General features: G+C 40.2%; 1 protein-coding gene across 5 annotated transcripts in view; it reads left to right on the top strand.

Annotated features, from left to right (window-relative positions):
• NCALD (neurocalcin delta) overlaps positions 1–26,002 on the top strand; it is a 404,491-nt gene that overhangs the window by 258,985 nt on the left and 119,504 nt on the right. The window lies entirely within an intron of this gene.

Here is a 26,002-nt window from a genome sequence, read left to right as displayed (position 1 = left end):
AGAATTAAATTGCTCTCAAAGTACATGAAATGTAGCCTCATATACTGTTCTTCCAAAACCTCAACTAGGATATTTATAATAAGGTTTTGGTTTCTTTCCAGACTTGAGAGAACACTCATTTGAAATTACGTTTTCTGGTCAATTTCTGCCAGATGTTCTTTAGATAACTCAGGAAAACTTTTTTCTTTCTTTTTTTTCTCTTTTGGTCAGAGAACCGTACCTGGAAGTTCCCTTTCCTCTCTCCCTATTCATTATTTATTTTCTCTTTTACATTTTATACTTGGCTCTTTTTAGAGGCAGACCCATGGACAGAGTCTTATTTCTCCAGGCCTTTCCCCTCCAAAAGGAGAGAGGGTGCGAGAGCGAGAGAGATAGAACGAACATGACCAAAAGTACTTTTGCATATGCCTTGACTTTTCAGAATTTTCAAGACTATGTCAAGGCTTTGACCAAGTCAGACCTTTGTATAGAGCCTGTGAATCTCAGCAGCACCATGGTGAGTCAGCCTTTTCCAGAAGAGCATTCATCACATGGTATGGGCCACTGAGTTAATGTGCCTCTGACAGCTTAGCTCACGGACCTTGGCTAGATCCTGGAATGATTCAAACAAAGTAACAAGTTAGATCATCAGACCACCAAAAAAAAAAAAAAAAGTAGATTCTTTCATGTGATTTTGATTCTTGTTTATTTCTTATGAACTTACATAAACAAAGTGATTTGTAGAGAGTACATATACAACCAAATCAAAGTTGAAGAGAATCTCCTGAGATAAAGCAGAAACTGTGGAGAAAATGTTTACTTATTAGGTATTTGTTCTGCCTGTCCTCCAAAACCCTCATTTCCAACACCGATTTCTAGTGGGAAAAAGAGTCATTGTTCTTCAGACCTAAGCCATGGAAGCAATCATATTTCTGATGGGAAAGATGTTTCTTAAGTATATGAATTGAGGAGAGTTTGGGGAGTCTGAGTTGAAAAGATCAAGACATCCAATTTAGCCTTCCTTTCTCCTTGTGAATAAGCGTTGTGCCCATGCTGATGACCTGGTGTATTTTCTGGTTTTAATTTCCTGAATTTTTGAATGGTAAAAAAACATATTATGATGTCTGTTTCCTAGGAACAGAAACACAAGTGAATACTTGAGAAATTTGATACAGAGAAATTTGGTTTGAAGCTTGTGGAAAAGATGCATGAAAGCCCAATAAAATGCTGTTCTTCTTCATATCTGGTCTATCATGATTTGATGAGGTTATTCTTTGTAGCCTGGTCCTGAATAATGTTATAACTAATATGTAAGTGGGTGGATTACTTGAATACTATTGTGCTATCAATGCCTGGCATTTTGGCCACTGCGCAGATATGACATGTGAAACTTAAAATATATGTGTGGACTGTGGTTTAAGTCTTTGATGGAAACAGTATCTTTTGAGCCTACATTACTACAAATTAGTATATGATGCTGCCTGGGGCAAGAGTACAGATGGAAGCCTGAGCTGGCGGCCCCTCACCTTCTCTTCCCGTCCCATCTCTAGCCCCTCCGACAGACCTCCCGTGCAAGCATGTTGTGTCCGTTTCTTGTAGCTGCTGTAACAAATTGCCACAAACTTAGTGGCTTAAAATAACCCCAGTTTATTATCTTGTCATATTCTGAAGGTCAGAAGTCTAAACTCAAGTTCTTAGCAGGGCTTCTTCCTTCTGGAGGTCCTGAGGGAAGAATCTATTCCCTTGCCTCCTTTAGCTTTTAGAGGCCACCTTCATTCCTTGGCTTATGGCCCCCTTCATCTCATCATTCCAACCTCTTGTCCTCATCACATTTTCTTCTACTGACTCTGATCCTCCTGCCTCCCTCTTATAAGAACTCTTGTGATTACATTGGGCCCATTCAGATAATCCAGGGTAGTCTTTTCATCGTAAAATCCTTAACTTCGTTGTATCTGTACCATATAAGGTAACATATTCACAGGTTCTAGGAAGTAGGATGTGGATTTCTTTGGGGGCGGGGGAGTCTACCACATATGTGAAATTTCTAGTCCTGCATTTTCCAGCACCATCTTTACATCCCAACACACACACACACACACACACACACACACACACACACACACACACAGCTGTCCTGCCTGCCCTTAAGAACAGCAGCAGCACTGCTATTCTTTTTTTTTTTTAATATATGAAATTTATTGTCAAATTGGTTTCCATACAACACCCAGTGCTCATCCCAAAAGGTGCCCTCCTCAATACCCATCACCCACCCTCCCTCCCTCCCACCCCCCATCAACCCTCAGTTTGTTCTCAGTTTTTAACAGTCTCTTAGGCTTTGGCTCTCTCCCGCTCTAACCTCTTTTTTTTTTTTTCCTTCCCCTCCCCCATGGGTTTCTGTTAAGTTTCTCAGGATCCACATAAGAGTGAAGCCATATGGTATCTGTCTTTCTCTGTATGGCTTATTTCACTTAGCATCACACTCTCCAGTTCCATCCACATTGCTACAAAAGGCCATATTTCATTTTTTCTCATTGCCACATAGTATTCCATTGTGTATATAAACCACAGTTTCTTTATCCATTCATCAGTTGATGGACATTTAGGCTCTTTCCATAATTTGGCTATTGTTGAGAGGCAGCACTGCTATTCTGCCCTTGGGAGAAGGGAGAAGGGCCCCAGGCAAGGGCTCACACAGGTCCTCGAAGTGGCTCAGACCAGTTGAACAGGAAATTCTGGGATCATTGGCTGAAATGTAGTCTAGACTTAGGAGAAGGTCAGTGCAAAGTTGATGTGGGCACATGCCCTTGGCTTGTGGATTCCTTGACCCATGAGGAGGAATGCAGCCAGAAGAAGGCCTCTAAAGTTTGAGGCTCAGAGCAGGGGCCAGTCTTGCCTTCAGCAGCCAGATGGGTGACATAACTGAATGTGTGGAGGTGGATGGAGGTAACATGGAGACCATCTGCCCCTTCTAAAGGAAGCAGCACAAAGGGGCCCAGTGTGGTTGCATCTTTTAATTCTTTTGGACAAAGGTAGAAATCTTTTTTTTTTTTAATTTTAAACACTGTGCAAGAAAAAAAAGTGCACAGGAGCCCCTCAGCTCTCCAATCTGCAACTGCCCTCTAGTTAAAAAAGTACAGACTGCCAAGGAATAGACAACACTACATCGTATGAGTGAACAGTGAATGTCAATGCTAAGTTCAGAGGTGATGCATTAATTAAATTACTCAAAGCTGGAAAATCTGTCCTTAATTGCGCCACAGTACCCAACAGTCACATCAGAAATTTAGCTGGAAGATCAAATGACAATATTAAGATAAATATTAATGAAATGGCAACAAACTGGTGATGCCTTCAATTTGGCGTAAACTTTTTCCCATTATGAATTTCAGGGAGAAAAAGTCTATAAATTAAAACTCCAGAGTTAAAGTCCAACAGAATTAAGGTCCAAAATCAAAAGCACTTGCCCTTGAGAGTTAAAGTCCAAAGAAATCAAAGTTCTAATCATTAAGGTTTAAAATTACTTCAGTTCAAAATTAATTCAGAAATTTCTGAGACATTACCTCACAGTCATTTAGTCTTTTAACAAATAATTATTGAGCTTTTCCAATGTGCCAGGAACTGTGTTAGTTACTCAGGATAGAGCAGTGAACAAAACACAAAAAATCAGTCCCTTATGGAGTTTGTATCTAAGATAGTGAAACTTGCAAAAGTGCATGAGCAGGCATTTGAACATATGGGTCTGGAGTTTAGGGGAGAGGGTCCAAGCTGGAGATATAAATCTGGTGACTATCAGTATATAGATTTTTATTTAAAGCTATGAGACTGGATGAGAAAATCTTAATTTTTGTTTCACCAGAATCCAGTAAGTCTATCATCTACCATACTGGAGATCATAACCTGTGAATTCAAATTTAATGGGAAAAATACATACCCACTATCACCATCAGAAAGAGGAGGGGTAAGGGAGAGAGTGAGAGAGATCCCCACAGGGATAAACCCTGTATTCCTAAACATATGCTGAGAACGTATAAGAGTGTGTGCTTCCTGTAGGCAGTTAGCATCCCAAAGAGAAAAAAAAAAAAAAAGAGTAAATCAGGGCTAAGGCTACCCATGCCTGCTTTCTATTTTCAAAGCTTAGATTTGTAGAAAACACTGCTTCTCCCCTAGGACAGTGAGGCAGGGAGGAGAGAGGCTAGGAATATTCCTCCAGAAGTCCTTCCATACACATCAAGTCAGAAGAAGAGGGATTTGACCTCCATACTCCAAGCCCCCAACAAACACAATAGGAAAGGAAATTCAAACCATAGTATTTGGTTGATTGTTTGATCTAAGTCTCTCTGGCAACAATGATAAAAAGTTTCATTGGTTAAGATGGAATTAGGAACAAGCAAGCTTTCATTCTTCAAAATCTCTCTTATTCTGGAAAATCAAGAACTGGGTGTGGAGTATCGATGCATATCATCTTATATGGACATGTGTACAGGTCTGCCAATGATCAAGGAGAACCCAGGAACCCCTGTCTTGCTGAGTCCTTGAGTCACACCTGCTTCTGGGAGGGACTGAGTTTTACTACTCTAACCAATCTTTGTGACAAACCCTTGAATGATTCTATTTGGAGTCCTCCATTCGCGATAGGTAAAGATTACAAGTACTCCTTGTCCCTCTAGGAAATTACAACAATCCTATCAGGTCATATACAATATTGGTTTTCTTGTCAAATCTTTATAAAGAAGCCATTTCTTGTTATCTTAAAATGCCTAGCTCACCTGTCTCCTGTTTGCCCCCTTTCTTCCATCAGTATCTAAGAGTGCAGTATTCCATGCAGGTGTTCATAATTAACTCCATTCACCCTAATCAGCACTGGCATTTCAGCACCTAATATGCACGGTGGTTCTTATTGGTCATGGTTCTGTTTGCTTGTTGGTTGTTGATATTCGTGTATGAAGAGTAGATACATTTTCACTCGCTGTGTTAGCCTCTTGTAAAGAGACTGGAACACTTAGAATTGCCTTCACAAGTGACTTGAAGCAAAAAGCTCTATATTTCCTGAACCACCATATGGCAGTAGTAGACTTGCTTCATGTGTCTTATAAGGTTGATTGAGATTGAGATTACAGTATGTGAAAATGCTTTCAAAAATATATAATACTGCCTAATTTAAGGGGGCATTCTGATTGTTGATGAACATAGTTCAGTTTTCTGTCTTCCTGCATGTTAGAGTTACCTCAGTCGCCTCAAAATGCTTTTGTGTTTTTCAAAGCATTTAATAGCTACCTTACATGATATTAATACATGTGGAATGATGAGGAATTTAATCCCATTTCTAAATTTTTTTTTTCAACGTTTATTTATTTTTGGGACAGAGAGAGACAGAGCATGAACGGGGGAGGGCCAGAGAGAGAGGGAAACACAGAATCGGAAACAGGCTCCAGGCTCTGAGCCATCAGCCCAGAGCCTGACATGGGGCTCGAACTCCCGGACCGCGAGATCGTGACCTGGCTGAAGTCGGACGCTTAACCGACTGCGCCACCCAGGCGCCCCTTAATCCCATTTCTATGGAGGAACAGGAACGTGCCTTCTTAAGATGTTATCCCTAAATTTCCAAACCCTATTTATTTTAAGAATACCCACCACAGACTGCAATGCTAGCCTAAATCCTCCTGGCTGGTGGGAAGAAGCAGATGATAGAGGAAGCCTGGTTGTTTTTTTTTTTTTTTTTTTTTAAGTGAGAAACAGTTTTAAGACATTTCAAAAAAAGGGGGGAGAAAATCCAATCTTTCTAAAAATTCAAAGCAATTCTTTGGCAGAGGCAAAGCCGACAAATGGAAAGAAACTTCATTCCTACAGTTACGGAACCAATATCCAGATTGAGTGAATAAATCTGGTGGGTCACAGAAAAACCTCAGAGTTGAGAAAAAAATAGTCACGAATGACAGACATGCTTCATTCTTCCAAATCACACCTCACATTCTGATGAAAGGTGATGAGAAGGCTACTGGAGTGAGGGGTGTTTGGGGAACCTTGGTGGGAATTTTGAGAAGCCAAGCATGGGCTGGTGGAGTAGCGGGCTCCAGCGGCAGTCTGCCTGGATTCCAGCTCAACACCACTGCCGAACAGCTATGAGGACTTACAGACTTGACCTTCCTTCCTGTGCCTTCACTTTCTCATCTATAAGGTGAGAACAGGAGCTCCTGCCATATCAGGTTGTGAAGATTCAAGGAAATAATATAGAAAAGTTTTAGCAGAGTACTTGAGAAATAGCAAATGCTTCATAAACATCTATTATTAATGGCTTTTAAAAAAAGAAGTATGAACTACCAGAGAAAGCTGGAAAAATTTTAGTCATTTGGCGTTAATCTCAGGGAGCCAGGAGCAAGACATGTGACCAGACTTTGACTCTTCCCAAAATACTGAAAGGATTTTCTACTTGTCCCTGTTAGGGAAAACTAATGTTAAAATAAACACTAAGTCACAGTAGTCAAAGTTATGAGAAGTGTGCAAAGCTGTACTTGGGTATTTCTCATTTTAAAAATGTTTATGCAAATTGTGTTCCTTCTTGTGCTATTAGAAATTAACCACTAGTTAATATTTGCTTGTAATTTGAATAGATTACTTTTAGAAAAAGTACAGTAAAGTACATGCTAAAAATTTTCTAACGTTTGTCCAAGACTTAGAAAAGTCAAGCCTAAACATGGCTTCGTGGATCATAATTAAGAAAACACTATTCATTTGGAACCAGCTACCAAGTTATAGGCTCTGTGCCTAAGGCCTCAAAAGGATAACTTGGTTAGGAGAAATCCACGAAGTCCCAGAAAATGTCACAGTTGCAGAGTAGTGCATTAATTAGTATATAGATATACTTTAACCTACCTAATAATTGTTTCTGAACAATTAACTGTGTCTACAACAAATCTATAAATTATAAAATCATTTACCTATTAATTTACATTATAATATCTGTGAAACATCGTTTCCGATTGAGTCTAATTCATAGTAATTTCTAATTCTTTGTCAGATGTGGTAATTAAAAGCCTGTGAAAGAATACTTTGTGGCGTTAGAAATACAGTCTTGTTTACCTAGTTAAGGACAGCCTGCTGATGAATCCTTCTGCAAATTTAAGGAATTTTTTTGGTAATGAAAGTTATATAATTATGAGATAACAAGGGGTTTAAGTTCTCTGAGAGCAAGGATTATGTCTTCTATCTATCACAGAACCTTACAGTGAAAAAATACAGCAAAAGCAGTTCTGAGGGGGGATGTTTGTAGCAATAAATGCTTACATTAAGAAGCAAGAAAGTTCTGGGGCGCCTGGGTGGCTCAGTCGGTTGAGCGTCCGACTTCGCTCAGGTCACGATCTCACGGTCCGTGAGTTTGAGCCCCGCATCAGGCTCTGTGCTGACAGCTCAGAGCCTGGAGCCTGCTTCAGATTCTGTGTCTCCCTCTCTCTCTGGCCCTCCCCCCATTCATGCTCTGTCTCTCTCTGTCTCAAAAATAAATAAATGTTTAAAAAAAAATTAAAAGAAGCAAGAAAGTTCTCAAATAAGCAACCTAACTTTATACCTCAAGGAACTAGATAAAGAAGAATGGAGCCCAAAGTCAATAGAAAAAAAAAGGAAATAAAAAGATTGGAGGGGAAAGAAATGAAATAGAGATTAAAAAAAAAACAATAGAAAAGATCAATGAAACTCAGAGCTTGTTTTTTCAAAGATAAACAAAGTTGAAAAACCCTTAGACTAAGAAAAAAAGAGAATACTCAAAATCAGAAACCAAAAAGGACACATTACAACTGATAACACAGAAATACTAAGGACCATAAGAAACTCTCTACACAATTATACATCAACAAATTAGATAACCTAGCAGAAATGGATATTTTTCTAGAAATATACAACCTACCAAAACTGAATCTTGAACAAATAGAAAATCTGATCAGACCAATTACTATTAAGGAGATTGAATTAGTAATCAAAAACCTTCCAACAAAGAAAAGTTCAGGATCAGATGGCTTCATTAGTGAATTCGACAAAACATTTAAAGAATAATAATACCAATCCTTTTCAAACTTTTCCAAAAAAATAGAAGAGGAGGGAACACTTCCAAACTCATTTTATATGAGGCCAGCATTACCCTGATGCCAAAAATAGACAAGGACTATAAGAAAAGATAATTACAAGCTAATATCCCTGATGAATAGAGATGCAAAAATCCTTAACAAAATGTTAGCAAACTGAATTCAACAGACCATTAAAAAAATTATACACCATGATTAAGTGGGATTTATTCCTGGAGTGCAAGGATGGTTCAGTATTTGCAAATCAATCAATATGATACACCCCATTAACAAAATGCAGGATAAAAATCATACGATTACCTCAGTAGATACAGAAAAGCATTTGACAAAATTCAACATTCATTTATGATAAAAATTCTCAATAAAGTGGGTAATGGGGGAATGTACCTCAACATAATAAAGCCATATGTGACAAGCCCCTAGCCAACATTATACTGAGTGTGAAAAGCTGAAAGCTTTTCCTCTAAGATCAGGAACCAGGCAAGGATGTCAATTCTTGCCACTTTTATTCTTCATAGTACTAGAAGTCCTAGCCAGAGCAATCAGGCAAGAAAAAAAAAAGTCATCCAAACTGTAAAGGAAGATCTATTTGCACATGATGTGATATTATATATAGAAGACCCTGAAGACTTCACCAAAAAACTGTTAGAACTAATAAAGAAATTTAGTAAAGTTGCTGATACAAAATCAATATACAAAAATCAGTTGTGTTTCTATACACTAACAGCCAACTATTGGAAAGAGAAATTAAGAAAGCAATATAATTTACAATTGTATCCCCCCAAATTAATATTTTATATTAATAGGAATAAATTAAACCAAGGAGGTTAAATAGCTGTACACTGAAAACTATAAGACATTGATGAAAGAAATTAAAGAAGACATAAATAAGTGGAATGATGTTCTGTGCTTATCAGTTGGAAAATTAATATTGTTAAAATGTCCATACCAGCCAAAGCAACCTAGTGAGTCAGTGCAATCCCTATCAAAATTCCAGTGGCATTTTTCTACAGGAAAAAAAAATCCCATCATGGAATGAAATAGGCCAGACAGAGAGAGACAAGTACTGCATGGTATCAATTGTATTTGGAATCTGAAAAAAAAAATTTGAACAAATGAAAACAGAGAGGAGAATAGAGGTAGGACACACACACACACACACACACACACACACACACACACACGTAAATATGTGAGGTGAGGGGATGTGAAAATCCCTTCACGATGTATACATATACCAAATCATCTGTGTGTTCATAAAAGTTAGTTTTATAAACAGTCTATACAAGTTAAAACTTTAAACAAATATGAAATAAGTATGAGAATAATACCAAGAAATAGACCTTTTAAACTAAAAAAATAAATAATTAAAAATAAACCTGAGCATCCATTTCTTGAGTGTATCTGTCAGGATAGACTATATTATGCTGCTCTGAAAAACAGTGCCCCAAATCTCAGTGGCTTACCACAGATAAAGTTTATTTCTCACCCGTGTGAAATCTATCATGGGTCCAGGTGACTCTCCTGGGTAGCGAATTCATGTGTTGGCCCAGTATTCCAGGCTGCTCCTCATCTTATGGAAACTTCTTATCAGCATATGCTTCCAAGGAAAGATAAAGTTGGAGGATCTCATATTGCCTATCAAATGATCTGGCTTAGAAATTACATATATCACTCTGCTCACAGTCCATTGGCTAGACCTAGTCATGTCCTACTCAGCAGCAAGAGAATTTGGTATTACCGTCCTATGTGTCTAGAGGAGAAAAAAAAGCCAGATATAGGGGATTAATAGAAGTTTCATGTTACCAAACCCAACAGTTAGGATCATACTGAATTCTCTTTCACTTGCTACATAGGATCAATCACATAGACAAGTGTCATTGCTACCCATCCCCTCTAAATCTGTCTCCTTCAGTCATCTCTTTATTTTATCCCCGTCACCACTGCCTTCATTTTGGCCCTTATTTCACCTAAATTACAACAATAATTTCTTAGTAGGTGCACCTGCCTCTCCTTTGGTTCTATTCCCATCCACTCTTTAACTGCCTCCAGGGAGATGTAGAGTGTTTGAGTGGCTCCCATCTCCTTCATTATAAACTCTCTTCCCTCAGTGTGACCTTTCATGAGCTGACTCATGCAGACTTGCCTGCCCACCTTCATTTCTCATCACTTTCCTAACCTACTCCAGCCAGACCCAGTAGCTAGAAGATCTTGAATGAAGCCATGTGCATTCCTTTCCCATCACTTTGCACCTGCCATTTTCTCTATTAGGGTTACCAGTCCCCTCTGACTCTGCCTGTCACCCATCCTTCATGTTCAGCTTGAGCACTGTCTCCAGGTGTCTTCTCCAGCCACTCCCCCTCATCCCCAGAAGCCTCTTCGGGAGGCTCGGACTCATGTTTCCAAGACACTCTGTGCTGACCTTCAACCCATCCCACTCTCACTGCTCTGCTTGTGTAGGACTTGCCAGTCTCCCAGTTGTACCAGCTCAGTATCCCCCGTACTAATAGTACTTGGTACATCGAGGTACTCATTCAGGCTTGCTGTATAAGGTGAATGAATGAATGTTGTAAATAACTAAAAGAATGGCTCAGGTACCCAGTCTTAATCTAGTATGTTGTGAATTTTTTTTTTAAGCCATATGATGTTGTATCAAAACATGCTGTTACACTCCAGGATAATAGCTGTGCTAGCACCCTGCATTTAAACATCAGGTCCGTGTATTCTTTGGTGGCAGACTGGAAAACCTATGTTTATTCAGTAGGAAAATACAGTTTTCAATTTAAATAAACTATTGATTGATTGCTGGTCTTGTGCTAAATTGAATGAAACGTCAAGAATAAGAAAAGGCTTACTGGAGAGACCAGGGAAATTAGTGGAAGAGGAAGACGCCGGTTGAGGGGAAATGGAACGGCAGGGAGTTGGAGAGAAAAGGTAAATGGGCAGTAGAAAAGGGAGTATAGGAACTTCCTGCCCATACACTTCAGGACTGCAATTCTCCCACCAAATGCTTCCCACCAGGTTGGAAGTAGAGTGTCTCCAGGCTCGTCATCATGAGAATCAGTTGATCTGTTTAAAGGAAGTTTCTCGTGCCCAGGGACCAACACCCGTCTCGGGGCCGACAGCTTGTGTACACTCCAAGTCCAGACCTCAGAGGGACCCCCAAGCAGCAGCTGCTCCCCTAGCTCAACCCACTCACAGAGACCTCTGCACAAGGGAATGCTTTTATCTTTCTGAGTAAGCTGCAAGTAAGAACTAAAGGTTACATTTTTTTAATATGCTTTATATTTCTCATCTTGTGGGGCTCAAGCTGGGTTTTGGGTCAAAGTAGATGTTAAGCCTCTGACTTTCAATCCTCGAAACAGCAGTCTTTCCTAAAAGTCCCTTTTTGCTTCTTTGTGTCTCTTGGGGTGACCTGTAGGTCAACCAGGCCTCTCCCATGACTTCCAGTGTGCAAGTGTTAGTGTTTCCAATGGGTTTGGTTTTCTTAACTTCACACTGGGTTGGTGGAAAGGAGTTTAAATGGGATGTCGGGGTCCCCTGGGGAGGTTTAACAGTTGAAGTTCATTGTCTTCTTGAGAAGAGAGGAAGCTATGGAGCTGTTCCTTTTTTGCCTGTTAGCAGAGAATGAGTACCAGCTAGCTCTCCAGCCAGTGCACCTGACTTCACTCTGTCTCCCACCCAAACCTGCAGAATAACTTAGTTCAGTCCAGATTCAAACATTTAAACAATTACCTGTTACTCCCTGTGTGTAGGAGAGACCGTTTCCGTTCTCTCTTTCAAAACTGCCCAAGTCTTGTGGATGATTATTAAGACCAGTAAGAAATACATTCTTACCAACTTAAAACCTCATTTCCATATAAAATCACCAGATTTTAGTGCTGGGATATTTAAGTCTCTCTGTCTTCTATGCACTGCCACCAGATATGTCATACTGAGGGTCCTCGTTTATCCCCACCTGTTTTATAGAATCTCTTATTCCAGAATGTCTTTCCATCCTGGTGAGCTTAAGCCTGAGTGAGAAATTTTAATGTATCTGCCATCCAGAAGGTTCCAAAGCTGGCCGGGGCAGGTTTTCTTGGGCTGTGTTTTCTAGAAGTTTTCTTTTCTTTTTTCTTTTCTTTTCTATCTGCTTCTTTCATTTCTCTTTCTTTTCTTTCTTTCTTTCTTTCTTTCTTTCTTTCTTTCTTTCTTTCTTTCTTTCTTTCTTTCTTCTTACTGTTGGTATTTTTTTTAATTCAAGTTAGTTAACATACAGTGTAGTCTTGGCTTCAGTAGAGCCCAGTGATTCATCTCTTACATGTGACACCCAGTGCTCATCCCAAAAAGTGCCTCCTTAATGCCTGTCACCCATTTAACCCATCCCCCACCATCCTTCCCTCCAGGAACCCCCAGTTGGTTGGTATTTAAGAGTCTCTTATGGTTTGTCTTCTCCTATGTTTTTATCTTATTTTTCCTTCCCTTCCCCTATGTTCATCTGTTGAGTTTCTTAAATTCCAAATATGAATGAAATCATATATTTGTCTTTCTCTGACTGACTTATTTTGCTTAGCATAATACCCTCTGGTTCCATCCACGTTGTTGCAAATGGCAAGATTTCATTCTTTTTTATCACCGAGTACTATTCCATTGTGTATATATACCACGTCGTCTTTATCCATTCATCAGCCAATGGGCATTTGGGCTCTATCCAGATAACTTTTCTTTTTTTTTTTAATTAAAAATTTTTTTCCCAATATAATTTATTGTCAAATTGGCTTCCATACAACACCCAGTGCCCATCCCAACGAGTGCCCTCCTCAATGCCCATCACCCACTTTCCCCTCTACCCCCCCCCACCCTCAATTTGTTCTCTGTATTTAAGAGTTTCTTATGGTTTGCCTCCCTCCCTCTCTGTAACTTTTTTTTCCCCCCTTCTCTTCCCCCATGGTCTTCCATTAAGTTTCTCAAGATCCACATATGAGTAAAAATATATGATATCTGCCTTTCCTTGACTTATTTCACTTAGCATAATACCCTCCAGTTCCATCCATGTTGCTGCAAATGGCAGGATTTCATTATCCAGAGAACTTTTCAAATAAACACTTACTTAATGCTTAACTAAATGCCTGCTACTATTAAAAACACTTTTTGGATGTTAATTTAATGCTCATTAAACCCCATTAGTAGGTACTGATATTATTTTCACTTTACAGAGGAGGAAACTAAGGCAAAGAGAGGTTGCAGGAGAGTAGTGAGTGATGGAGCCAGTGTCTGGACATGGGAAATCTGGCTCTAGAGTTTATTTTTTCACTACTACCCTCTGTTGTCTCTCAGGTTGCTTATTTATCTTTTCAATCAATGTTCTAGAATCAGAGGATGAAAACTGGCCCGTGAATATGTTTTATATGGCCCATTCACAACCCAAAAGTTTAGAAAATTTACAGAGAAATCTGGATTTTTTTTTACTTCTTTTGAAAATGGGAATGCCAGACATTATTAAGCTTATGTTTCCAACTGAGCTACAATTATCTGTATGGATAAGGCACACACATACCAGTCTGCCACAGTCTCCACCACTATAGACCATAGCATCCAAGCTCTTACAAGTTTGTGAGCTTGTGACCTCTATTTTAACTGCTGTGTGTATGGACACTACTCTAATACATCAGGGACCAGTTCCAAAATGTGTTCCTCAGTCTTCTAGATTCGTAATGTCCTCATTTCTTCCTGTAACTGTAGTTCTGTTATGTGTCCCAAAGATAAAGACTGAATGGAAGTGAGTCACTCCTTCTGGCCTGGGGTCCCAAACTCCTGTTGTTCTGGAGAAGGTTCTAGCCAAGTGGCTGATGTCATGAGTTTATTGCCCACAGTGAGCTGGAACACAGGACGTGCCAAACTTGCCTTCAGTAGTGAAAATCAAGGTTCCAAGGCCAATACAGGGCTTAGGTCTGGAAGGGCATCACAGAGGCAACAAGTTCAGAGTTGTGCACGGGAGTTAAGAGAGTAAAAGAGTGAAAAGAACTCAGTAGGAGGTAGCAATAGAGGAGGCACTCAAGTCAAGAAGATATGACTCCCTTGAAAAAGTTATTTAATGTCCACTGAGTTTACACTGCTTTATTCATATAAGGAAGCTGATGCCCCAGCCTCATAGCATTGCTGTAGGCCGTCCATGGAACAGTGTGCTCTGAGTGTTGAGTATGGTGCCTGGCATGATCCATGGTAACCAAAAGCACCCAGGAGGTCCTGAGTGACCACTGAGAATACTAGTGAGCATTTGCAGTTTGCCGAAGTGAAGAGGAGTTTCTTGGGGTGTGGGTGGGGTCCAGAGAGTTCTCAGGGGAAAATCCGTGATAGAGATTGATTACTCATAACCTAAACATGGTTTGATACCATGTGTTTTATTTTGATTTTTAATTTCTTGTTTATATTTAGTTTTATTTTCAAAAGAAAATGGGCCAGAAGAGAAAGCTATGGTAGATCCATGGGTGATGACCCTAAGTTCGTTTGTTTGTTTGTCTTATCACGACTATTTGTATTTTTTAAAAAGTTTAGTTAGAATGCCATACACTTTCCTCTCTTTTTACACCTTCAGATATGGCATAGACAGTGAGTCTGTCAGATGCACGTGACCTCAAATTACCTAAGATTTTGCATTTTTTCATTTCTTTTCTCCCTTTTCCCCTCACTCCCTTCTTTTTTTTTTATAGCAATTCACAAGTCTTATCTAGTTCAGCATTTCCTAAAATGTAAACCAAGGAACACTAATCCCACCAGATATTCCAGGAATAAAATGGCTTTATAAATAAATTTGGAAAATGCTTCATGCTTTATCTCCTGCTCTGAGATTTGCTACGAATGTGCAAACATACACAAAGCTTTGAGCTGCCTTAAAGTTAAAAAAAAAACAAAAAGCAAAAACCTTTTAATCCAGTATTTCTCAAATGCAATTTTCCGTGGAACTTTTCCTTTCTGATGTAAACCCTGTTAACACTGCTGAGTGCACTTGGAGGACTGTTCATCTAGGTCCACTCATTAAATGACTTTGTAACCCTGGAACTGGACTGATTATTATCATTTCTGCTCTCCTTGAAGGTGTCACACTCTATATTTATAGATGTATCTTAACTCCCAAAGACCTAACTTAAAAAAAAATCAGAATAACATGTCTTCTACTCTGTGCTTCACACATCTTTGAAGATATAAGGCTACACAATGAGAAAACTCACAACAAACACAGAAATTGTTTCAAATTTTTCATCATTTTATCTTATATCTTGTGATGGCTCGAGATACTGTTTTATTTTAATTTGTTTAAACATTCAAGAGTTCTCCAATAACCTATAGGTTCACATATTCCTTTTCTTCCCCAAGTGGTCTTGCATTTAGGGAAAGCATTAGCCCAGTACAAGTTTTACTTTAGTACAAGTGTATAGCATTTTTTCCCCTCACAGCCTCTGCACACATTTGTACTTCTCTTTCATCATTTACTTACAGAAAATATGACCTCTTAGGAAGCATTTAGTTCCGTGTTACGTCCATTTACATAGCAGGGCAGCTGGCGCGTCCTGTCTGTATGTGGGCAGCTATGTCCCAGTAGCCTGAAAGTGCTTTGACTCAGGGTTCATCTGGGTTATGCTTCCTAGAAGAGCTTCCAGGCTTTAGCCCAGAGGACATAGGACTTCAGATACAGAGGACATAGGACTTCAGATACTTTCCTTTACAGGGCAGGTGGCTGATGCCAGGGGCTGTGGCACTCCTGTGGCTCTAGGAAGCCTAGGGCCTCTTCAGTGACAGGTCCCTCGGAGTAACACCCACCAGAGCTGGACTGTGTACATGTTCAGTCTGAAGACCTTTTCAGTCATGACAAGGGTTTGGCTAATCGGATTTGAAAGGTACTTTAAATATCATCTGGAAAAAAAAAACTTAAACTTTTTATTGGTTTTATTGAATGTAGAAGAACATACTGAATTATGTAGGCAGTTGGGCAGCCACAAGAAAGTGTCTCTGTCTTTAATATGAATGTATTACGTTGCTTTGCTCGGAGCCTCGCCTTTTGTCTTGCTCTTCCTTTCAAATTCCATGTCAGTCATAGTAGCAGAGATAAAAGTTGGCATGAACTTGTCTTTGCTCACTTATAATTCTGTCCAGGGCAGGTTTACGAAATGAAATGAATGGTTCTTTCCATCATAGTGGCTGTGTTGGTTAATTTTAGAAAGATTAGAATGCAGGAGACTTCCGTTCCTTTGCTAATGTGGCCAGGCAAGTTGCTAGCGTCATTAAACTATAGTTAGTGAATTTCACCTTGACGTGTTTTCTGGTCTCCTATCTGGAAAATGAGCAGGAAAATGAAGACCTTTTGCAGAGTGACATTATGAATAATTGACAAAAACTTTATTACGGGGCACTTTACAAATTAAGAGCTTTATGTCCAGGCTGAGCATCAACATATATTTTTATTTTATAAAAAAAAAAAAAAAACACCAAAATGGTCACAAATCCTCAGCCCACTTGGGATCAGATACCAAATTCCACTCATTCATCTTACAATTTTTAGAAGCAATATTGCAGAACAATATTTTTCAGGCTGGATTTTTATCTTTTTCTTATCTTGGTTAATGTCAGACACAGGTAAAACTTCGAAGTCAATATCATAGACCGTACTCCTTTAGCACAGAAAGTAGAGAAGGGGGCTCAGTGAAAGAAACTTTTTAACTCTCAAGAGCAAAGAGCACCTGAACGCTAAAAATCTTAGGAGCATTTCAGTGTGAGTCTTCATGCAAACCCACAGACTCTGGAAACCATCACTTTTTTTCTAAACATAATTTCCCCAAACTTAGGATAAAATACTTTTTAGGTCTGGAGAGCATCTTGAACATGGATCTTCTGAGGGGTCTAACAGCTTGCTTATGTCAATAGTTCAGCAAACCTAGAACATGTTCAGGATGTCTTGAATTCCCAAACAGTACTTTTTCTCAAGTTTTCTCTTGCTCCTTCATCTCTGAGTTGCATCATGGTACTGAAACCGGTCAGTTTTCCACATGTACCTTCATTTCCATCCCCCCATAAGTTGGTCCCTGTGGCTCCCTGGTGCTCTGTGGAGGTCCCAGGATACAACAGGAGAAAGGAGGTTGCTGACCCTTTGCATTCTCTATGACTTATTTCACCAGAATAGCCCCACTTGGGGATGTTTTTCCCATGATGCTTTCTTAAAATAAGGACTCCATGGGTTTAAAATGTTTGCAAAAACCAGAAAAAACACATGCTTATCTTGTGCAGTATCACTTACCTGACTTCCAAAGTCTCTTTATATCAACTTTGGATCACTTCTCTTCTTTCTTGAGACGTTGCCTTTCTTAGACTTTTATAATGCATATTCCTCCTCATTTCTCTTTTGTACCATGGATAATTCTCTACTATTTACATCCCTCGTATGGACCAGAACATTTCCCAGCATCCTCTTTTCATGTAGGATCACTGTTTCTCATGAGCTTGAATAGACCTCTTATTTCAAGATTTCTAAGTTCAACCACATACCTCGCTCTCCCCAGTACTCCCTGATCTAAATCTTTCTAAAACAGTTTCTCAGAATGCCTGAGAGGTGTTCTGGCTGCTATTAACCCTCAAGCCTCTTGTCTCTCACATTCACCCAAGAGCAGTGTCTATTTCCTGTCTCCACAGCTGTACCGTGAGCTCCATGAGGGTGGGAAACATATCTTATATTTGCCATCTCCACATCCAGCTCTGGGGTCTTTAAAAATGGTAGGTGTTTTAGTTAAGAATTTCGTTGGCTTCAGGGACACTGGGTGGCTCAGTCAGTTTAGCATCTGAGTCTTGGTTTGGGCTCAGGTCATGATTTCACAGTTCGTGGGATTGAGCCCTGTGCTGGGCTCTACACTGAAGGCATGCAGTCTGCTTCGGAATCTCTTTCTCCTTTTTTCTCTACCCCAACCCCCACCCCAAAATAAATTTAAAAAAAGAAAGAATTTCATTGGCTACAAATAACACAGATCCCAAAACAACGGCTTGCATAAATTACAGGTTTTCCTTTTTTCACATCATCAGAGGTCTAGAGGTAGGCAGTCCAGAGCTGGCACAATAGCCCATAATGTCATCAGGGACCCAGGCACCTTTGTCCATTCAGGCATTTTTAGCATTTGCTTGTCACCTGTGGTCCCCATGTGGCTGAACCCCTCCAGGCATCATGTTCACATTCCAGGAAAGAAGGAGGAAAGTGAGAAATTTCTGGTGGACAAGACTGGTTGGTATAAGATACCAACAGAGAAACATTCAGCCAATCCCCTTTAAAAGGCTTTCCTACAAGGGCCACCTGGTGACTTCCACCTACATTTCATTGGTAAAACTGTCACATGGACATTTGTAGCTGAAAGGTGTCTGAAAAATACAGTGTTCTTGAAGCTAGGTATGTTATTGCTCTCAATAAAATTGGCATTCTTCCAGGAGGTGAAAGAGATCATGGACATTTGGTAGGCAGCCTGCAGTCCTTACCAAGCTAAGGATACAAAAATCCTGCTTTTGGATAGGATGGAAAGCCCCCCCACAAATGGACTCTGTTGGGTACCCAAAAAAGTAGTTTTCTAAGTGTGGTCCCTAGACCCAGACACAGGCTTTTCGCCTCCTGAAATCATTAGAGAAGCACTGTTCTAATGGCTCAAGTCCAGCAAGATAATCACCCAGGCCCTTCCTTCCCAGAAATTCTGGACCTATCACTTGAGTCATCGTTCTGTCGTTCATTTAACAAACACCTGGTTGGGGCCCACAGTGTAGCAGGTACCATGCTGGGTGCTGAGGCCACCATGGGCAACAAGGATATCATTTGTCATCAAATGGGAAAGTATGCGTGGAAGTACTTTATAAGCCTACTTATGTTTAAGAATCAGGTAGTATTTTCTTTCCTCCATCATGTGGAGTAAACAGTGCACAGGGAACAAGCACCCTGCACAATATTGCCAGAATTAGAACTCACTCCTCCCAGCATCGATGCCATTAGCTGAGTTTGCTATTCTCTTTTCTCTTTTGATGGTGGGTCTCCTGTGAAAGAACGTTGCTCTTAAACTTAACAAGAAACAAAAGAATTTAGCGTTGCACTTCGGACAAGTAGCACGTGGTATTGGTAATTCAGCTCACTCTCAACCTCCCTCCTGGGTGTCTGAACATGAAGCCAGTATCAGCATCTGTCATCAGGACCTAAGGGACTGGGGCGCCTGCGTGGTTCAGTCAGTTGAGTGTCTGACTTCGGCTCAGGTCATGATCTCGCGGTTCGTGAGTTTGAGCCATGCGTCAGACTCTGGGCTGACAGCTCAGAGCCTGGAGCCTGCTTCAGATTCTGTGTCTCCCTCTTTCTTTGCCCCTCCCCTGCTCATGCTCTGTCTCTCTCAAAATAAATAAATAAAAAGTAAAAAAAAAAAAAATTAAAAAAAAAAAAGAACCTAAGGGACGAGGTAATAGAGCTCCAGGTGATGCAAATTGCTATTAACTAGGCCTCTGGGAGAACACCGGAGACCATGCGCTTTCCACCACATGCTTGCCTCTCTTAGCCTGGGATTTAGGAAGCAGCAGGAAAGGGTCAGGATGCTTAGGAACAGAGACCATCTGTCAGAGAGGGTTGGAAGGATGGGAGAGAACAGTGCCAGGCCTCACAACTTCAAAAAGACATGCAACAACCATGGCACATGTTAACAGCTGTTAAATCCTAAGAGTGTGTACGTGGGTGTTTTGTATTTTTCTCTGTACTCTACGTTTTAATATTTCAAAACATGTAAGAAATTTAAACAAAATCCTTAGAACAGAATATTGTCTTGCGATGATCAATGTAACACAGAAAGGAAATTATGGGGAATAAAATATCCATGGCCCTAAAATTATGGACAGAGATAGTTGAGTGTGTGTGTGTGTGTGTGTGTTCAGAAGCTTTAGCATGCCTCCACACCTCTGTAGAATGTTTAAGACACAGATTGCTGACTCTACCTAGTCCTGACTCAGTAGGTCTGGAGTGAGGCCTAAGAATTTGCATTCCTAATAAGTTTTCACAATGAAGAAATCCTAATGATTCCTTGTGGAGTAGATGCCATGTGCTCTTTTTGCATTGATCTGGATTGGTTGAGTTCATTCATTCAACCGATGGTTAGTGAGTATCTACTATGTGCTGAGGACTATGTTCCATGTGGTAGACATGCAGTTTATTATTATCCACTTTCAACTCCTTACCAAGAAGTAATTGTTAAATACATTTTATATGTTTAGGCCAAAAGATGGGAAATTATTTAGATGCTGAAGTAAGCTGTTGTATGTTATAATAGCCAATCAACAGGCGAGGGGAACACCCTGGAAAGAGTGGTAGATGAAAACTTTGCTTTTTTGTATATAGTAATTAATAATGATTGTAGGTAAGTTTCCCTTTCTTGTCTTCCCTTCAGCCCCCTCCTATTCTTTTCTCTCCTCTCTCCTTCTTTCCCCTGGATAAATATGGCTGATTGACTAATCTAATAGCTATCTCAATCACCTGCTTCCTTGCTGCCTGTGACCAAAGTTTCTGGAAAGCCAGATATTTGCTCTGCCAGATTCCATGGCAGCCAGGGCTGGCCACATGACCCAGTTACGGCCAATGAGACATAAGTGGGAATATACTGGGGGCCTCCTGGGACAGATTTTGTTTCTATATAAAAGGAGCAGGAGTAGGAGGAAGATCATTGGTACAGCCTTCTTCCCTGTCTTCCTGCCTTGAAGACAGGCATGATGTCTGGGGTTGTAATAGCCATTTTGTGACCAGGAGGCAACAAGCATTAGGATGCCAAATCCAAAGGTAATAGATTGGAAATAGTGAAAGAGCCTGTTTTTTTGTGACTTTTTTTTTTTTTTACCAGCTGACCCAGTATTAGCAAACTACGTATGTTCAGACTTTGTAATATTAGTGAGAAAAGCACAGTCTTATTTGAATACTGGTAATTTCTATCACCTACAGAGGAAATAATTCCCAATAGATACATCCACTTCTGCCTTTTTGTCTTCTTGTCATCTGCCTCCCTTTCTTCTTTGTCTCTTGCCTTGTCATGGGCTCAATTGCATCCCCCCCCCCAAATTCGTATGTTGAAGCTCTAACCTCTAGTCAGAGTGTGACTAGATATGGAGATAAAGTCTTTGAAGAGGTAATGAAATTCAAATGAAGTCATTAGTCTTAATCCAGTATGGGTGTCCTTAAAAAAAAAAAAAAGAGGAAATTTGGACACAGAGATGTAAAGAGGAAAGACACTGTGAAGACAGAGGGAGAAGATGGACATCTACAAGCCAAGGAAACAGGCCTCAGAAGAAATCACCTTGATGACACCTTTATCTTGGACTTCTGGCCTCCAAAACTGTGAGACAATAAATTTCTGTTGTTTAAGACACTTAGTCTATGCTGCTTTGTTATGGCAGCCCTAGCAAACTAATACACACCTTCCTCCCCTTTTTTCACTCTATTATTTCTATTATTTATTTTTCTTTATTTGTCATATACCCCAAGGGGTGTATGTGGATACATGTATGTGTGCGTGCGTGCGTGTGTGTGTGTGTGTGTGTGTGTGTGATATACACAAGGGACACCCAAGAGTGAGGAACCCTTGCACCGGGGCCCCTCTGCAGATTTCTCTTCATGTCTCCTTGGCCGGAGTTGTGTCACATGTCCCTGTGTAAACCAAGGGCTGAGAACGGGAATGGGACCACCATAACTGATATGGGCCAATAAAGATTTACCTTCTTTGGCTGGGAAGAGAGGCCACCTCCCTTACAGCTTGTAGATGCTCACAGAGTGATGGGGATAAGATCGTAAACAGGGTCCCGGAAGAAGAGTGGTTGTCATCCAGGGTGATTTCACCTTCCTACCCCTAACTCAAGGGGCGTTTGGGAATGTCTGAAGATATTTTTGGTTGTTAAATCTAGGAGCCAGTGGAGAGAGTTGCTATTGGTATTTGGTGGGTAGAGGCCAGGAATGCTGCTAAACATCATACAAAGCAGTCCCCTCAACAAAGAATTATCTAGCCAAAATGCCAACAGTGCCGAGATTGAGGAACCCTGTGTTGAAGAAGGGAAGAGGGGTGGGGGGTGGGGGGCAAGAAGCAGTGTCTGCAGTGGATGAAACTACGTGTGCAGCACCTCCTTGTGAGTCTAGCTGGGTGCCCACTGCAGCGCCCCTGAGGGTTGGAAGCTGATCTGATTAGACTGGCCAGCTGGCCCCGTGTCTACACCTGTGTGTCAGAGGCCCGAGTGAACCAGAAAGATTTGTACAGACTAAAATTAGAAAAGAGAAAAAAAACAAATGATGATTTGGAAATGAATTTGAATACGCCCTTTTAGAACCTCTGAGACTGCAGTCGACACATAAACAGAACTAAGAATATAAAAATATGGTAGTCTGTCACTCTTGTCACTGGTTTTCACCACTCCGGTTATAATAATGCCTTAGTCACTGTGTTGAATTCATGGGTTTTGATATTTAAAGGACAGTAATGAGGAGCGCCTGGGTGACTCAGTTGGTTAAGAGTCTGACTCCTGTTTTTGGCTCAGGTCATGAACTCTTGGTTCATGAGATTGAGCCCCACATCAGGGCTCTGTGCTGACAGCATGGAGCTTGCTTGGGATTCTCTCTCTCCCTTTCTGCCTGCCCCTCCCCCACTCATGCTCCCCCCACCCAATAAATAAACTTTTAAAAATCTTTAAAAAAATAAAATAAAAGACATTAATGACCTTGTTTTAGTATATTGTTAGTATATATTTAAATTACTTTTATAATTTTGCAGAGTAGCTCTTTAGGCGGCGCAGTCAATGATGAGGTTTTTATATCCACCCATGTGACATTTTACCATACGTAATAAATGGTATAATAAAATATATTTGTGGTTTAAATAATACCTCAACAACTTTTAAACTTCTTTGCAAACATTAAATATGATTTATATATGTGAATGATAGGCACATTTGCTTCTACCAAAGGTAGCTAGATTTAAACAAATCAATACTGTGACCTGCAATTTCCTTTGCAAATATATAATTTGTCCTGTTTGCTTCATGGCTGCTGTTTGCATGATCACATTTTTTTCCTCAAATAAAAATGAAAGAAGTGATATAGAAGATGTAGCCAAATTGGCTTACAGTTTCATGGAGTCTGATTTTGTTAAGAGTGATCATGTACTTACTTTTATGTATGTTATAATGTATTAGCTTTGCATATAGCAAAAAGTCCATAGTTAGCTTAAATTGCAAGGCATTTCCTGTTTTATAGGCTGCACTTTACAGGGTCTACTCAGTGTCGCTTTTGCTTAAACAGTCACAAACAGCTTGCCTCCGACTTCATTTTTTAAAGAATCACCACAGATACATTCATTGGTACGTGCTCCTGTGCATTCACATACATTTTTTTTTTTTTGCAGTTACTTCTTTTCTTTTAGCCAGTGTCTAGAAGCCAGAACCAGGATTTCATTCAGTCTCCAGTTTATTATAGACCTATGGTCTTCACAGGAATATTCGTTAAGTTTGAAGATGCTCTAAAGCTGTGTTTTTCTATTTAGTTGCCTATAGATGACAGATAATGATGTTTTACACATTTAAGAGCACTTCATTTCCTTATTACATGGGCATATTTCTAATGGCTCTAGGCTCTTTACTATTAATAGCTGTGGAAGATATGCTATACATCTAATTTAACACTGCCTGGGGTGACACAATTGGTTCTCGGTTATTTGACTGCCAACATGTACAGCTTGTGCCACAGGGAGTCTGGAGCTAATTGGCGAGATCCCTGCCCTCCAAGACTGAATCCAAGTCAAGCGTCTCTATTTTCCTCTCAGCAACCTGAGCATTCCTCATTACTCCAACTTACCTTTGGTACAGTGCCATGACTGAAATAAGGAAGGCAAGCCACTCATTTTGACTATATTCTAGATATATTTGACTTTATGCATACACATCCTTGTGGAATATGGAAGCCCTCAGGGGTGGCTTCTGAATTTCTACATATTTAGGGACCGCAATATGGAAGAAGGCTGAGGAACTTGTCTTGAATACATGTTTGCAGAGCAAACGTATATGATACCAACTGTATTTTTTATGACAGCTATTTGATTGGGGACAGGAGTATCAAGCCCTCTGAGTCACCCTTTAGTAGAGCCACTGGTCATTCTCCTCATGGAAAGCCCCTTTTGTTGCTGCCAGTGAAGGCCAATTATCTTAGTATGGCCTTTTAGATGATAATATTATCATCATTATGTCATTATAATATCATTATGATATCTCTCAAGCCTTACATCCCATTGTGCTGCCCACCCCAACCCTCCATGTAGCTAAACTACAACTGCACAGGGCTTGTGACCATTCCATGAACAGGACACACAACGTTTTCTTTTCCTCTGTTCCTTAGTTTTTGGGAATTCCAAAGTCTAGATTCTCTCCCCTCCCCCACCACCTAGGCCCTCTACCAAAACCCAGTTTAAACTCTACTTCTTTTTTTTTTTTTTTCCAGTTTCATTGGCATAGAATTGATACACATTACTGTATATGTTTAAGATATGCATCATGGTGGTTTTGACTTACATATATTGTGAAATGATTACCACAGTACATGTAGTTAACATCCATCTTCTCATGTGGATACAATAAAAAGAGGAAGAGGGGCACCTGAGTGTCTCAGTTGGTTAAGCATATGACTTGGGCTTAGGTCACGATCTCGTGGTTCATGAGTTCAGCCCCACGTCGGGCTCTGTGCTGACAGCTCTGAGCCTGGAGCCTGCTTCGTATTCTGTGTCTCCCTCTCTCTCTGCCCACCCCCCACTCATACTCTGTCTTTCTCTCTCTCTCTCAAAAATAAACATTAAAAAAGAAAGAGAAAAAAATGAAAAAAATTGGTGTGATGAGATCTCTTAAGATTTACTTTCTTAACAACTTTACTGCATGTTATATGTTGTCATCACCAGGCTGTACATCACCTTCCTAGTACCCCAGTACTCATTTGTCTTAAAACTGGAAGTCTGCACCTTTTGACCACCTTCTTCAAACTTCCCTTCCTCCTACCCCCTGCCTTTGGAAACCACAAATCTGATCTCTTTTTCTATGAATTTGAAATGAAATCGCTAGATCATATGATAATTCTATTTTTAATTTTTTGAGGATCGTCCATAGTGTCCCATAATGGCTGTGCCAGTCAACAGTCCCACCAACAGTGGGCAAGGGTTCCCTTTTCTGTTCATCCTCGCCAGCATTCCTTAGAGGCCATTTTAACGCTCACGAAGTGATCTCTCATTGTGTAAACCCCACTTCTTCTGAGAAGCCATCTTCAACCCTCCCCACACAGACTTAATTATACCCTCCTTCCTGTGTGCTGACGACACTTCCTCCACTTCGCTGGTCACCACAGACCTGGCACAGAATTCTAGTTGTCCAACAGACAGCTTTCCTCAGCACTGGACTGTGAACTCTTTGAAGGTAGGGACCTTATCTTACTTACTTCAATATCACCAGTGCCCTATATGTTTTCTGGCTTTTGGCTGGTGCTCAGTAAAGGCATGTTGCATTAAGCTCTCACTGTTACTATGATATTCTATATTTACCAGCATTGATGTAGAAGGAGGTGTTACCCAGTAGCCTGGTGAACAGGTAGCTAAAACATAAGCATATATGTGCTGAACCATTTTCTGGATAAAAAAAAAAATTAAGTATATCCCTGCCTCAGTAAAAGGGCCTAGAATGTGCTTCACCTCTTGACTTAGGAATCTTGCTGTGAGCGTTAGTTATTACATTGAGCTCCAATATTATCCATGTTCTATTACCTATAAAAGTGCCATGAAGTAATGCTCTTTAAGTAAAACATGCATATTGACAAAATAAAGCAGTGGTCCATCCAATGACCCTCCAATGAAACACCAAATATTACTGTCAGATTTTGATCTCAATGAATGAATGAGGGGTGACTTCGCTTAGGAAGC

Source organism: Felis catus, chromosome F2 (assembly GCF_018350175.1).
Source record: "Felis catus isolate Fca126 chromosome F2, F.catus_Fca126_mat1.0, whole genome shotgun sequence".
Lineage (NCBI taxonomy): Eukaryota > Metazoa > Chordata > Mammalia > Carnivora > Felidae > Felis > Felis catus.
The sequence above is the reverse complement of the archived record's forward strand: the minus strand, read 5'-3'. Positions and strand labels throughout refer to the sequence as shown.